Here is a 17,332-nt window from a genome sequence, read left to right as displayed (position 1 = left end):
CACCAGCAAATCCTACTGATGTCACAGATCATGTTGAGATTGCATGTGTGGGTTACTCGGGTGATTTGTGGATATGCAGCAGTACCATCACGGCAAGGTCTGAGATTGCTTTGTATGCCAGACAGAGGTCACCTCTGAGGAGTCTGTATGAAATGGAGTAAAGGGACAGGACTTTTATCCTATCAGTGTAGGATAGATGTTTGAGGCCCTGGATTCTCCTGGTGAGGAACCTCTGTGGTCTCCCCAGCTGCTGCATGTGCTTTGAGAGATACATGACGAAAGGGGCATTGTACTCAATAATTGGCCTTATAAGGGAAGAACACAGGGATATTATGACCTCCTTGTCCCTGGATGAGATACCCTTATTTATAAGGTGGGCCACGTAGAAAGCTTTCCATACAATGGAAACAACATGGTGGTCAAAAGTCAGGTTGCTATCAACCTGGATGCCCAAATCCCTCATGACTGATTGTGTGCTTAGGATGTTGTTATTAATGTGATAATTTGTGGGGACATCATTCTCCCCAAAGGGGATGATGATGCATTTTTGGTATTCAGCTTGAGTCCATGTTTCTGGCACCTGTCATTTGTTTGGGTGAGACCCTCTTGGAGGATGTGGACATCACTAGGGGAATTGATGATAGCACCCAGCTTGCAATCATCTGCAAACTTGCTCAGCCATAGCCTATTGGTTTTGGCCTGCACCTCAGAAAAGTATATCCCAAATAACAAAGGCCCCAAAAGTGATCCCTGGGGTACGCAACTCGTTACTGGTCTCCTACTTGAGGTGGCTTCTCCTATTTTGACTAGGTGGGCTATATTTATAACATCTATTTACTGTTCAAAGAATGTTTGCCTCACCATCCTCCAAACATTTGCAGAGACTGCTACTTTACCTTAGCATGACTCTATTATATTACTGTTTTCTTTATTAAAATAAGTAATTATTTTTAAATAATACCTTTAGTTTTCTTAACAGTAGTGAAACCAAGGCAGAAGCCAATACTTAAAGTGAGAATCACCAAAGCATGTTTATTTATTGAGTGATTGATTGCTTTTGTTTACTGAGAAAATCTGACAAGACACATGACCCATTTTCATAAGCTCCAATGTACAACCAATAGTAATAGACAGAGAGATACTAACATTTGAAAATCAATAATATATTACAATCTTTATAACATTTTTCAAAAGAGGGAGAATTGCATTTCAAATTTGATAAAATATACAGACAGCCATATAGTTCCTATTTTCAACAGAAAGCAATATGCCTTACAAAAGGTATAGTAACGAGAGACCTAGAGAGAGTTGGGAAATAAAAGGCAAGGGTAGTTGAGGATAAAGGAGTATAACAAAAGGGTCAAAAGAGAGTGATTTATGTTACAGGAGGATATGGAGGGAGGTGGGCAGGGATGAGGTTGAAAGAGAGTGATGTGCTAATCTGGTGCAGCACATTTGCACAGCCAGGAGTTGAGTCAGTGAGACTTTGGCTGTAGTTTAAATGACTTTATAGAGCAGTCCTGTCTTCCTGTTAGGTGGATGGAGTTTAATGTCTTTAGCACTTGTTGAGAGTAGAGTGAACAGCCTGCAGAGTTATTAGGTTTTAATATATGTAGAAGGTCATTGCCCATAGAGTGCAAGCTTCTGGGTGGGTTGTATGGCTGTGCAAGGTTGGCTAGAGATGGACAGCCAATTGATATATTAGACTGCAGATAACAGGGAGCTGGGAATATTGAGCTGCTGAAGTAGTTCAAACCATCTGAGATGTTTGAAGACCAAATAGTGATGTGATGTGTGTGGGGGAGGTTGGCTTCTATTTTGTGACCTTGTTGTAGTACTGCTCAAGTTTGTTTAGTTGTGCTACTTGGGTATTTGTTAGTATTGGTGCCAAGTAGATAAAAGCAGGTTGTAGGAGGGTAGTGACAACATGACATCTTCCAGTGTTAGATAGGTAGGGCTTTGCCCTATAAAAACTGCTAAGTTTTTGGTGTTTTTTTTTTTTTTTTTTTTTAATGCTTGTTGAGTGTGGAAGTCAAACTTTAGGCCATCATCTATTTGAACTACTAATAGTTCTGTTTGTGCGAGAAGTTCTATTGGTATTTGCTGGAAGAGGAAATTGTGAAGGATGCATTCTTTACTGGGGCTGTTTAGGAGTGAAGAGAATTAGTTTTGTTTTGTTAGTGTTTAAGAATAGCTGGGAGGTAGACAGTCTTCTGTAGAACTGAAGGATTTCTGGGTCAGTTTTTGTAAGGAATCAAATCTGATGATAGAATTGTCTCTGTACTGGACTAAGGTAGCATTTCTACTGTCCAGGTCAAGCTCACTAACAAAGATGCTGAACAGGATCGGTCCCAATATGGATCCTTGTGAGACCCCAACTATAACAGGGGGAAAGGGTAAGATGTCAGTGAGCCATTTTACTCCCTGGAGTCTGATAGAGAGGTCAACATGACCAAATCACCTAGACCTCTCTAGGTCTGATGATGATGATAATTTGTTAGAGAAGTAAATAGAAAACCAGGATAGACAGGAATTGTCAAGGCCTAGACTGAAGACTTTTGTAACGGTAAAGGGTGGGAGACAGTTCTGAAAGCTGGATTATATCAAAAGGTACAGCTGAAAAGCAGAAATGTCTTGAATTTCACATATTTTTGGGGCAACGCAGTGGTGTAGCATTTAAAATTGCTGCCTCACAGTAAGAGGTTCTCTGGTTCGATACTCAGCTGGGGTGCCTTCTGTGTGGAGTTTGCATGTTCTCCCTGCATTCGCGTCAGTTTCCTCTGGGTACTCCAGTTTTCTTCCACATTCTAAAGACATGCATTTGGAGCATTTGTCTCTGGGCCTCTGCTGAAAATAGGCTTTGTCCTAGACAGACTTTCCCTGTCAACAAATGTATAATAAAATATTTTGCAAAGGCCTTCTATGTGCATTGAAAAGAAGGCTTAATAAGAGATTTATTTATTTATTTTACATTTGTTAACCGGGATGGTCCGACTGGATACATGTCCTTTTTCAGCGGAGGCCTCCAACAGAGTTACATTGATAATTAGGTACAGTAAATGAGCTGAAAGAACTTAACAAAAACAAAGGCTATTTACATACAAGTACAAGACTGCCATTACTATTTCTGAGATTACTACAAATGTAACATTAATAACATATTAGCAAGTACAGTAGGCAGTATAATGACATAGAGTTAGACAGGATACATATTTCTTTATCACAGTATACAAAGTACTTATCATCTTAGCTAGTTGTTTATGTTTTAGTTAATGGCACAGAGCTAGTCTGGGTTTGAGCAAGGACATAGCCAGTGTGACTTGAAGTGGAGTTTTAGACTATTTTGAATTGACTTAGACATGATGTTATTTGGGAGAGTTCCATATTTTACCAGTGGTGTTGGCAAATAGCCACCACCTAGGTTGAGAGATTTAGTTGTTTGGACAAGGAGTCTGTTTGCTGAGCGAAGGCAGCTTAGATTGGAGTAGGGAGTCATTAAGTTTTTAGTGCTGGGGTATTCTCAGGTTGTTTAAGGATTTTGAAGGCCTCTATGAGTTGGGACTGGTGAAGAAGGTGTGGGAATTTTATCCATCCAAGCTTTCAGGTTAGTACAGTGGTGTGTTCTGTAGGGAACCTGGCAATGTGATTATAGCAGGATGAGAGCTTGGCCAGATCAGATTTGTTAAGGTGAGTGAGGACAGGAGAGGCATATAGTAGGGTAGAGAGAAGGTGTATAGGCTCCCAAGTTTCTTGTTGACTGACTTAATGGCTTGGTTGATATGTATATCAAATCTGAGTTTATTGTCAATGTTTACTCCTAATAGCTTTGTATAGGTGTCTGGGGAGATGATGGTCCCATTATTGGATTTTATAGTGAAGTTTTCAGTCGGAGATCTATTGGTTGGGTAGAAGAGAAGTAACTTGGTTTTATTTGGATTTAAGATCAGGAGATGGTTGGCAAGCCAGTTTTTGACTTTGGTGAAGCTATGTTGGGTGGTAGTTAGTAGATTTGCAAGAGAGGCATTGGAACAATATTGAATGCAGGTGGCTTCAGGGATGACTGTTTGAAGACTTGAAAGAGGAGAGGTCCTAATATGGAACCTTGAGGGACTCCTGTGGTATTTGGTAGTAGGCAGGAGAGCTTGTTTTGCCACATTACTGCTTGTTGTCTCCCAGTGAGGTAAGCTTGAAACCAGTCAAGGGCTGGAGTATCTAGATACAGGGTTTTTAAAGTATATAGAAGTAACTGATGGTTTACCATATCGAAGGCTTTCGATAGGTCCAGGAAGAGAGCGGAGGATTTTTTTAAGATTAATGTTTTCAGTAAAAGAGAGGAGGGCAGTGGTTGTACTATGATGGGGTCTGAATCCATGTTGAAAGTCTGTGAGTAGTTTATTTTGGGTTAGATAGAGCATTAGTTGGTTGTGCATGCACTTTTCCATAATTTTGGCAAGTGGTGATAGTATGGCTATAGGTCTATAGTTGGATAGTTCTGTGGATGAACCTCCTTTGTGGAGTGGAATAACATAGGATATTTTCCAAATTGAGGGGATTGAGGCCTCAGTTATGGTTCTGTTAATTAGGATTGAGATAGGGTAGGCTACGACATCTGCAGCAATTTGCAGGTATTCAGCCGGCAGAAGATCAGCTGAAAGGGTGGTTGGCTTCAGTTTTTTCAAAAGGGATCTGATAAAGGATGTGGACACTGGCTGGAAGTTAAAAGAGAGTGGTGAGTCAGGTATAGTGTTTATAGACGTGTGGGGAGGAGAAAGTTGGTTAGCTAATGACTGGATGGTTTCTGTGAAGAAAGTATTGAATGAATTGGCTATATCTTCTTGGCTCTTGTCAGATAATGTTCCTGGGGTCGGAGTAGTGGATTTTCCTGGTTGGAGAAGTTTATTTATGCCTGCCCAGTACTTTTGAGGGTTATTCTGATGTTTATGTTGCAGATTGTAGAAGTAATTTTTCTTATCTAGTATGATGGCTTTTTTAGTCTCATTTCTAAGTTGTTGGCATTTGATACGATCTAGGGTAGTTCATTTATCCCACGCTTTGTCTCTAGTTGTTATTTTGGTTTTGGTGTCTGTTGTTAGCCAGGGTGCTAGTTGAGTTTTATCTATTTTGAGCGGGGGGCATGCGTAGTCAAGTATAGTAAGGAATGAATTGTTAAATGATGACACTGCCTCATCAAGGGAAGGAACTTTAGTTTTGTCCAGTTACATGATTTGAGTTCAAGTTGAAATTTAGTTGGGTCAAAGTTTTCTTGGATCTGATAGACCTATAAATAGGTAAGCTTGTACAATTAATTTTGTCTTTCATGATGTATGTGAGCAGGTGATCACTAAGATCATTAGGAGAGTTCCAGACATATAGTTCTGGGGATGACTGTTGGTGAGTATCCAGTCTAGTATACTCTCTTTTGGTTATTGTTACCGTGGTAGATGATATTATCTGAGAGAATCCATGTAGGTTAACAGGGATGGGGTTGATTGGTTCCAGTCAATATTAACATCGCCCAGGACAATGGTTTCTTGAGGGGAGTTGTTGGCTATCCAATGTAGAATGACCTCTAGTGTTTCTACATTGTTCCCAGGGGAATATAGGTGACAATTAGGTTAATGCCCTTATGATTATTTAGTAGAATTTTAGAGCTAGTATTTCAGCGTTAGAGACCTGGGGTGGTTGTATAGGGTTAGTTATGATGTTTATTATATAAGACGACTATTCCACCTCCTCTTTTCTTTACTCTATCTGCCCTAAGTATATTGTAACCAGGAGGCAGGATCTCATTGTCTTTGGTTGATGGTCGGAGCCATGTTTCAGATAGACACATTATGTTGGGGAGGTATGTGGCTAGTACAGCATGCAGGCTATGTATCTTATTGTTTAGGCTTCTAATGTTTAAGTGGCATATTAGGGAGAGTGGTGGGCTGGTAGGATTTTGAGTTAAGGTTGGGCCTGGATTAGGATGGATGTCCCCATCTTTGGTTATGCTTTTTCTTAGATCGCTAGTAAATAACTTTGAATAGTAATTTTAGTTCATATTTGGGTTTTGGTGTTGATTGGAGTGGTTTTTAGAAGCAAGTGGTTGGAATTTATAATTTTTGGGGTAGTGTAGTAGTGGGCAAGTTCCAGTCAGTGGAGGTAGGGGTCTTGGTTTGGCATTTCGGATAAGAGAAACCTACGAATGTGAGATTTTCATAGCTACTCAGAAAGTATGGGAGAATTAAGAGTGGTAAGATAAGAGGAAGGAGTTTATAATTATTTATAGACATATTATATGTCATCAATGGTGGTAAATGTGCTCAGAGGTATAGTAGTGGTTAAAGGGTAAAGTGGTGGGGGGGGGTGGAGAGGAAGTTGTGTAGGTTGGAGAGGAAGTAGGGTGTGGCCTAGTGGCTATAAATGTAGACACAGTGGGGCGGTATAAGGGGGCAGCAGGGAGGGGAGGGCCAGAGAGCGAGCGCAGGGCTAAGCGGAGCGGGCCAACCCAGTCCCAGTTTTGGTCCTAGGAGGTAAATAGTCTGATAGTGTAAGTAAGCAGATTGGAGTACAGGCTTGAAATTCAACATAAACATATACAGTTGTAAACTGTCTAATACAATTCAACATAAATAGGCATTTACAGTTGTAAAACACTTACTGGAGAGACACTGAGCCTTCATGGGGCCTGTAGCAGAGTGGATTGTAGTTTTACAAATGGTGCCTGCCACAGGTAATATTTATTAACTCTGGGATTGTCTTAAGGTATTAAACAGGGAAGGGAGGGAGAACTGCTGCTAATGAGCCAAAGCAAGACAAGTATGTGTTAAGAACAATCACAATTGACCAAGGACTGCTCTGAAAGTGTAAGTCTTGTCTTAATTTCTCAGGTGGAAAACCAGGATAACCTTTTATCAGTAGGCTACTGTGGTATAGTTTAAATAAACAAACGCACAGTATTGATCAGTTATTGATACTATTTACTAACAGAAGGGAATAAGAGAAAGTGGAAGATGTGTGTGTGTGTGTGTGTGTGTGTGTGTGTGTGTGTGTGTGTGTGTGTGTGTGTGTGTGTGTGTGTGTGTGTGTGTGTGTGGTGGTGGTGGTGGTGGGGGGCTGCTTACAGAAGATAGATAAAGAGATAGAAAATAGACAGTCATTTGCAGTTCAAGTACAATTTATGATAATTCCTCTGTTTCAGCTGTCAGTAATGATGAACTATGTAGCAGATGAGAAATTAATTTGTTTGGAATCCTATTGCTTGGCTAGGAAACCACAAACATTGCACTGTGGTATAGGAAACAATAAATCACTTTGCTTTTCCTCAGAACTAAGATCCATACGTTTAAAGGTTTCTTCATTTGCTTTGCTTTGTTGCACTGTATTAGAGCATGTACAACAGTAATATTAACAAAGGGCTGAACTCATAAAAGTTATTGCCAGTTGTACTCAAGGAGTTCTCTTTGTAGTTAAAGTTTTTAAATTCAAAAACAGCCTCACCACAGTGCTTTTGCACAGACATGCCACACCATAGTGGGCTGTCTCTGTGGCTGCGCTATATGCAGTGAGGCAGTCTAAGGGAGGGGCATATGCTAATTAGCTTTGTGCTTTCCTCTTGGAACTACCCTTGTTAAGACATTCGTGCAGATGAGGGATTCAGAGAATCACTTGACCATGTAAATTGGCACAGCTGCCCCTGGCTGCTCACAGTAATGAACAGAGTCAAAAGGCTGTGTACATCCAATAAATGTAAGTGCTGGAGAGTGTTACAGTTAGTTAGTGTTGTGGGTGTGTGCATAATGGTAGGTGAAGGGCTGCATGCGTCTGTGTCTGCCTGGACGAGGAACAATGGAGGTTAGGTTAGGTGTGGGTGTGTGTATGTAGGTGAATGTATGAGTGTGCCTGTGAGTGCAATCGTGTGTGTGTGTGTGTGTGTGTGTGTGTGTGTGTGTGTGTGTGTGTGTGTGTGTGTGTGTGTAAAAGCTGGTTTATCTGTCATACTCCCACACACCCCTAAACTAATGAGAAAAGTTTGCAACAAATTGATGTGGTGGGACGACTAGCCACCAGAGACAACACTTCCTTTTATGCCCTAACTGCAATGACACGTTATTGGGGCTGTGAGGTGGCTGATCCCTTTTGTGCTTTAACACTTAAATATATATGGGATTGGTAGGGGAACAAAAGAAACCAGGAAGAACACTTCCTTTTGTGCCTTAATAGCACTTACATGTACCATATATTGGGAAGCAATGTTAGACATAGGGATAACTATTCATGCTGTAATGGCACTTAAAACATAACAGGGATGGGAGAAAGAGCAGATAGCTGGGATACTATATATTGCATGCCTTAAAGACACTTAATTACAAAAAACATTTAAATGTGGTACAGGGAATCACTAGACACCAGGGATAATATTTTACTAGTATGCCTTAAAGGCACCAAAAGGTAACTGACCTATGCACATTTTCCACAGTAATCTTTGGTAATAACCCATTGCACTAAGGGATTTATAGACATAGTGATGATCTCAGGCAGAATTCCATGCCTGAACATGTCATGATGTATGAGAGGGAGGGAAAGGGAATAGCAGACATACCCCTCAACTTTGTAGGGCAATTCAGGAAAATATCAGGGATAAGCACTTTCGCATTTCCCAAAAACATTTCATCAGATCTAACAAACAAAAAACCCATCACACATTTGTAGTAGTACAAATCATTGTCATTAGTACTACAACCGATCATAACACATTTCTCATTAAAAATTATAAGCAATCAGTATTACACATCACGCTCTAAAAGGGCTGGTCCCCACCCCTGTCATTCATATAAATGTACTACAAAACCCTAAAAGAAAAGGTATGCCCTTCATTTTCCATGATGTGCTTAGCTAAAGCATTTCTTATATCATTCTTCCTTATGTCATACTGATGTCTTATCACTCTTTCTTTGAGCATTTTATTAGTTTTGCCCATGTAAAAACTCAAACATTGATCGCAGGTAGCTAACATTCCATGTCCTGCAATCAGCATATATGGTGAGGGAAACACTATAGTTGAACCTAGGATGCTTAAATAACTGCTCCTCAGAGATGTACTTGCAAATCTAGCAGTTCCTGCAAGGAAAGGTGCCTAGTCTTTTTGAACGAGTGCCTTTATTCTTACTCGTTGTAGATCTGCCATAGAGCTGTCTTTTCAAATTGAGTGCATTCCTGAAATGAAATGAAGGATGATCACCTACAAGGGCTCTAGTTCTCCTATAAGATGTCAAGAGGACCTAATTTTTGCGAATTATGTTACAAATGGGGTGCACAACACTATTATAATTACTCCTAAACCTGAACTTATCCTGATCAGAATATCTTTAGTTAGGTACCACTCTTGTATCACAAGAAGAGATAAAGGGTTTGTACTTATCTATATGTCTACCATTCTGCACCCTTTTTCTTTTCTTCTCTACCATATTCTTATCATATCTTTTCTGCATGAAGCATTCAATTATGTTGTCCATCGCATCCAGGAATTTCTGCTCCTGTTTACATAACCTAGACATCCTGGCATACTGCCCTTTGACTATGTTAGGGTATGTATATCATACCTCTCAACTGTCCCTAATTTTCAGGGACGTCCCTGATTTTGACTCAAATTATTGCTCTGTCCCTCTGAATCCCTCCTAAAACTACTGACTTTGGGCAAAAAGGTGGTGAATTACACTTAATGAATAATGACAATAATTAAGAGTTATACACTTCTTTTACTTCAGAAAAGGTGTATTAATTCATATACTCTGATTCTCTCAATGTTTCAACTTAATAGCACTAATATTTTAAAAGTGTCCCTGATTGTCTCTGATTTTTTCTTGACTTTTCCCTGATTCTGTTCAAATTTGTCCCTGATTGGTTGAGAGGTCTGATGTATATCTAGGGTGCATACTCTCTCCAGATAGCAGACTATTTCTCTAACACTTCTGGTATAAAGAAGTGTTCATACTACCAAGATGATCCATTTCAATATGGACATCAAAAAAGTCTATGCCAGAATTACAATAATTCAAGGTAAAGACCAAAAAATCTGTGGTCTGATTCAGGTATAAAATGAACTGATCAAAACATTAACAGAACCCTCACATAAAATAACAACATCATCTACAAAGCATCGATAGAAGATCAAATTTCTCAAGAAGACATTGTTACAAAAAACATTTTCTTCCTCCCACTTACTAAGAACCAGATTCGCATAGGAGCTGGCACAGGGAGTTCTCATTGCCACTCCCCAGGGCTGTAAAAAACATTCATTCTCATACATAAATATATTATTATTTAACACTAAATCTAAAAATAAACAAGTGGTGTTAACAAACTGCGTTGAAAGCTCACTCTTGCTTGATAACACATATCTAATGACATCTTGTAACTGAAGAAAGTGCTCATCACAATTCCTTTCAATAAAGATCTGAAAAAGTAGGCTTTTCTGCTGCAGAGTTTTCTTTTAATGTAGAGCTTTGGAATCTTACTGTTCATTAAAAATTGAATGTCTAGTTATTGTTTTTCTTCTGAAGCACTGTTGTTGATATGACACAGTACAAACATAAAAGTGAAAGAATGTTGCAATGAGAGAAAGGTAGAACACGTTTCATAGTAGAGTACAATGAAAATAACACGAGTTGAAGAGAATATCTGAGGAAAACTTCAGATAAGCATGTGGCAAATGAGACCTCTTACCCAGGATCTCAACTGCCAGACCACTACATTTTTGCCTTGTATACATTTCATAGGGAACCTTAAGGTACATATATGTAAAGTACAACTGTAAAGTTTCATTGTGGGTTGGGTAAGGTCCTTATATGATACAGTGATCATGACCCTAGAGCAGAATTAGCCCAGTAATACAGCTATGATTTGGGCACAGAAGAATAATATACTGAAAAATACATTAAAAACTAAGCATATGACATGTGGGAGATATAATTTGAAAGGTGAATATTTAATACAGCACACAGTGATTGAAACTGTAGATTCATTTAAGGACCTGGGTATATGGGTAGATCCACTTATGAGTTTTTCTAATCATATCAACCAAATGGTTAATGATAGCTACAGAACTATAGGTTGTATAAAAAGATTTATAAAGTGTAGGAAATCAGAAATGATGAAGTCATTGTTTGTTAGTTACATTAGACCCAGACTTGAATGTGGAATAACAATTTGGAAACCTTATAAGAGACGTGAGTAAACTGGAAAGAGTACCATGGAAATATTCAAAGGGCATTCATGGGTGTGAAAATTTAAATTATTATGAAAGACTAAAATATCTGAACTTGCACAGTATCTCTTATAGAAATCTAAGAGATCTTATTCAGGCATATAGGGCATTTAGAGAGAACTACCTCTGGGAACATTTGAAGTTATCAAAAAGAAGTAGAGAAACAATAGAAAACCTATGTAGAAGATTCTACAGGAATGTGTACTAACTGGTTCTCTGACAAAGTAATTGATGCATGGAACAGACTAACAAATTGTATTAACGGTAGTACTACTTCAGATATTTTTAAGAACAGCCTGGACACCTATTATGAGAACAAGTGTTTTGTTATATTGGTATGCTAGAAGGGCATTAATGGCCGTGCTTGAAATATTTGTATGTATGTATATATGTAACTACTGCATGAAATGCCACATGAAGGCACGTTTATTCCTAAGTTGGGTATTCAGTTTTGTTTGTTTGTGTCTTACAGCGGAACTCCGGTCCGCTAATGATTGGTAGTGGATTTTTACATACCGGGTTACCAGCCCTGATGCACAACCTTCAATGATGGCACGCCCCATTCACGTATGCCTCCACACAAAAGACGCTCTAGCTGAGAATCGAACGGGACAACATCTTGCTATGAGGAGACAATGCTACCACAACACCACCACCGCAGTACAAGTTGGGTATTCAGTATACAGTGCAAATAATACCACATACCCTAACCTTACAGAGGTAGCCTTCTTGAGCTAATACTGAGAAAAGTTTATATATACATACTGCATATAAATATATATATATATATATATATATATATATATATATATATATATATATATATGAACAAGGATTCATTCTAAATGAAAATCATATTTTTTTTTTATAGTTTGTACTGTCACTGACTGAAAATGTGTAATTCGGAAACAGCCACAGGCCCGATGTTCGGTATCAAAAGTTAGGTTCTGGAACTGTGTAAACGATTTACAGATGAAATAGTTTGTACAAATGTGAATATTCAAATCTGTTCCAGGTAGGTTTTTTATCTTGTAAGAAATGCATGCATTGTGCTTATGTCATTGATGTTACTGTATCTCTACAATTTACAAACTGTAAAATGTTTTCCAATTCAAAGAACTCTGAGAACTAATTGTAAAACAAAAAAAGCAGAACATATAAAAATGAATGGTTTCTACCAGCTTTGGATAGATTCTTAGTAAATGCTTCTATTTAGAAACAAATTCCAACTCACTATTTATCTTGCAGCCTATCCCAGAGGGCTAACTTGCAATAAATAACACATCATTCACAGACAATGCATTGTGACATCGTATCATTTTTATTTTCTCGTAGCACAATGACCGTAGGGACCAGAATCTTATGCTTATAAGTGTTTGAACTATGCCCTATGATACGCTGTTCTGAAAAACAGATATCTGTTTATAAAGATGTCTTTTAGCATAAAATTCTCTCTGATTTTTTTCCTTGAATCTGGTAGAACACTATGAACGTTGGTTACAATGTATTTTAATTACTCCTACTTACCTTGCACTGAGCTATGAAATCTGTCACATAGTACTTAATCCTGGTAGTTAGCAGTGCCTCTTGTCACTAGCATTTCCAGCGTACGTCACAATACATGCTCAGTGCTGGGAAATCGACAGTTAAATCAATGACACAATCGGCATGTATTGTTAAGATGCAGTCAGTAAGTTATAATAAAGTAATAAACCAGTAAGTCCTTAATGAGCCTTAATGCAGTTAATTACCACAAACAGTGCGTAATTGACTTTAAATTGCTAATAAATCTTTTAAAATTTCCACCATTATTAGTATTATCATTACGATGATGATGCAGAGAAATTTTGTTGTAATATTGATCAATTTTATCAGAAAATGATTATTAGTTCTGATAACATTTAGGAATATTATATGTGAGCACATTCAGAAATGAGAACGTTCTAGACTAATATAGGCTATAGGTAATGGAAAGGCTGCACATAAAAAGTCCAGATATCATGAGATTTCTGTTTTCTGAGGCACTCAGAGGGGTGGTAGTTATATCAATTAGAAGTTTTAGATCTTCCAAAGCAGTTACTCACTATCAGCTGCTATAGCTGATTGCTTTAAGTTTATAACTAAATATTACATTGGGCACAGCTTTAATACTCTATTCATATTAGAGAAAAAGGAGTGAAAGCATTACAGTTCTATTGTCTATATTTTACATAAGCTTTTAATACCAACATTCATATACCCCTAATGAAGACAGAGAACTTAGTAAATATAGGATCATAGATCATAGGAAGTTACTAGGTTATTGGTCCTGAGGCCCTTATAAGTCTAGCCAATAGTTTAGCCCATGCTTAGCCAAGTCAGCACCCAATACTCCAGTCCAGTAGGGACACAGGTGGAATCCCATGGGTGTATTTTCTGTTTCCCATCCAGTTATCCAGGTTGAGCTTAAAAAGGGATAATGAGGTACTCTGATAATGAGGTGCTCTGCTTGACTTAGACATGGAGTCTAATCCACAGATGGGGGAGTCTCTGGGACACAAATCTGTCCCACCAACAAATCCTATTGATGCCACAGATCATGTTGAGCTTGCATGTGTGGGTTACTTGAGTGGTGCTTGACTTGTGGATATGCAGCAGTCCCATCAAGGTGGGGTCTGATATTGCTTTGTATGCCAGACAGAGGTCACCTTTAAGGAGTCTGTATGAAACTAAGTAGAGGGACAGGACTTTTAGCCTATCAGTGTAGGATAGATGTTTGAGGCCCTGGATTCTCCTGGTGAGGAAACTCTGTGGTCTCTCCAGCTGCTGCATGTGCTTTGAGAGATACATGCCAAAATGGGCATTGTACTCAATAATGGGACTTACAAAGGAAGAATACAGGGATATTATGATGTCCTTGTCCCTGGATGAGATACCCTTACTTATAAGGTGGACCACATAGAAAGCTTCCATACAATGGAAGCAACATGGTGGTCAAAAGTCAGGTTGCTATCAACCTAGATGCCTAAATCCCTCATGACTGATTGTGTGCTTAGGATGTTGTTATTAGTCTGATAATTTGTGGGGACATCACTCTCCCCAAAGGGGATAATGATGCATTTTTGGCATTCAGCTTGAAGCCATGTTTCTGGTACCAGTCATTTGTTTGGTTGAGTCCTCTTGGAGGATGTCCACATCACTAGGGGAATTAATGATAGTGCCCAGGTTGCAATCATCTGCAAATTTGCTCAGCCATAGCCTATTGGTTTTGGCCTGCACCTCAGAAAAGTATATCCCAAATAATAAAGGCCCCAAAAGTGATCCCTGGGGTATGTCACTCATTATTGGTCTTCTACTTGAGGTGGCTTCTCCTATTTTGACTAGGTGGGTTATATTTATAACATCTCTTTATTTTTCAAAGAATGTTTGCCTCACCATCATCCAAACATTTGCAGAGACTGCTACTTTACCTTAGCATGACTCTATTATATCACTGTTTGCTTTATTAAAATGAGTGATTATTTTTAAAATAACACCTTTAGTTTTCTTTATAATAGTGAAATCAACACAGAAGCCAATGCCTTAAAGAGAGACTCACCAAAACATTTATTGATTCATTGATTGATTGGTTTTGTTTACTGAGAAAGTCTGATTAGACACGTGACCCATTTTCATAAGCTCCAATGTACAAGCAATAGTAGTAGACAGAGTGACACTAACATTTGAAAATCAATAATATACTACAGTCTTTATAACATTTTTCAAAAGAGGGAGAATTGCATTTCAAATTTGATAAAATATACAGACAGCCATATAGTTCCTTTTTCCATCAGAAAACAATATACCTTGCAAAAGGTATAGTAATGAGAGACCTAGAGAGAGTTGGGAAATAAAAGGCAAGGGTAGTTGAGGATAAATGAATATAACAAAAGGGTAAAAAGAGAGTGATTTATGTTATAGGAGGATATGGAGGGAGGTGGGCAGGGGTGAGTTTGAAGGGGAGTGATGTGCTAATCTGGTGCAGCACATTTGCACAGCCAGGAGTTGAGTCAGTGAGACTTTGGCTGTAGTTTAAATGACTTTATAGAGCAGTCCTGTCTTCCTGTTAGGTGGATGGAGTTTAATGTCTTTAGCACTTGTTGAGAGTAGAGTGAACAGCCTGCAGAGTTACTAGGTTTTAATATATGTAGAAGGTCATTGCCCATAGAGTGCAAGCTTCTGGGTGGGTTGTATGGCTGTGCAAGGTTGGCTAGAGATGGACAGCCAATTGATTTATTAGACTGCAGATAATAAGGAGTTGGGAATATTGAGCTGCTGAGGTAGTTCAAACCACTGAAGATGTTTGAAGCCCAAATAGTGATGTGATGTGTGTGGGGTAGGTTGGCTTCTATTTTGTGACCTTGTTGTAGTACAGCTCAAGTTTGTTTATTTGTGTTATTTGGGTATTTGTTAGTACTGGTGCTAAGTAGAAGAGAGTAGGTTGTAGGACGGTAGTGGCAACATGACATCTTCCAGCGTTAGATAGGTAGAGCTTTGCCCTATAGAAACTGCTAAGTATTTGGTGTTTTTTTTTTTAATGCTTGTTGCATGTGGAAGTCGAACTTTAGGCCATCATCTATTTGAACTCCTAATAGTTCAATTTGTGTGAGAAGCTGTATTAGTATTTGCTGGAAGAGAAAATTGTGAAGGATGCATTCTTCACTGGGGGCTGTTTAGGAGTGAAGAGAATTAGTTTTGCTTTGTTAGGGTTTAGGAATAGCCTGGAGGTAGTCAGACAGTTTTCTATAGAACTGAAGGATTTCTGGGTCAGTTTTTGTAAGGAATTAAAACTGATAGTAGAATTGTCTCTGTACCGGACTACAGTAACATTTCTACTGTCCAGGTCAAATTCACTAACAAAGATGCTGAACAGGATCGGTCCCAATATGGATCCTTGTGAGACCCCAACTGTAACAGGGGGAAAGGGTAAAATGTCAGTGAGCCATTTTAATGCCTGGAGTCTGGTAGAGAGGTCAACATAACCAAATCACCTAGACCTCTCTAGGTCTGATGATGATGACAACTTGTTAGAGAGGAAAATCGAAAACAAAGATAGGCAGGAATTGTCAAGGCCTAGACTGAAGACTTTTTGTAATGGTAAAGGGTGGGAGACAATTCTGAAAGCTGGATTATATCAAAAGGTACAGCTGAAAATCAGAAATGTCTTGAATTTCACATATTTATGGGGCAACCCAGTGGTGCAGCATTTAATGTTGTTGCCTCACAGCAAGAGGTTCTCTGGTTTGATTCTCAGCTTGGGTGCCTTCTATGTGGAATTTGCATGTTCTCCTTCCGTTCGCATGGGTTTCCTCCAGGTACTCTGATTTCCTCAAACATTCTAAAGACATGCATCTGCAGCATTTCTCCCCGGGCCTTCAGGGAAATTAGGCTGTGTCCTAGTCGGACTTTGCCGGTCAACAAATGTTAAATAAAACAAAATATTTTGCAAAGGCCTTCTATGTGGCATTGAAAAGAAGCCTTAATAAGAGATAGAAAAAGACACAATAATTTACAGTTCAAGTAACAATTTATGATAATGCCTCTGTTTCAACTGTCAGTGATGATGAACTATGTAGCAGATGTGAAATTAATATTTGTTTGGAATCCTATTTCTTGGCTAGGAAACCACAAACATTGCACTGTGGTATAGGAAACAATTAATCACTTTGCTTTTCCTCATAAATAACATCCATACCATTAAAGAAGGTTTCTTCATTTGCTTTGCTTTGTTGCACTGTATTAAAGCATGTACAACAGTAATATTAACAAAGGACCAAACTCATAAAAGTTACTGCAAATTGTACTCAAGGAGTGCACCGTGTAGTTAAAGTTTTTGAATTCATAACAGCCTCATCGCAGTGCTTTTGCACAGACATGCCGCACCACAGTGGGCTGTCTCTGTGGCTGTACTATATGCAGTGAGGCAGTCTAAGAGAGGGGCATATGCTAATTAGCTTTGTGCTTTCCCCTTGGAACTACCCTTGTTAAGACATTCATGCAGATGAGGGATTCAGAGAATCACTTGACCATGTAAATTAGCACAACCGCCCCTGGCTGCTCACAGTA

This window comes from Protopterus annectens, chromosome 14.part0 (genome assembly GCF_019279795.1).
Source record: "Protopterus annectens isolate FY-2018-M chromosome 14.part0, PAN1.0, whole genome shotgun sequence".
Classification (NCBI taxonomy): Eukaryota; Metazoa; Chordata; order Ceratodontiformes; family Protopteridae; genus Protopterus; species Protopterus annectens.
Note: the sequence above shows the minus strand (reverse complement) of the source record.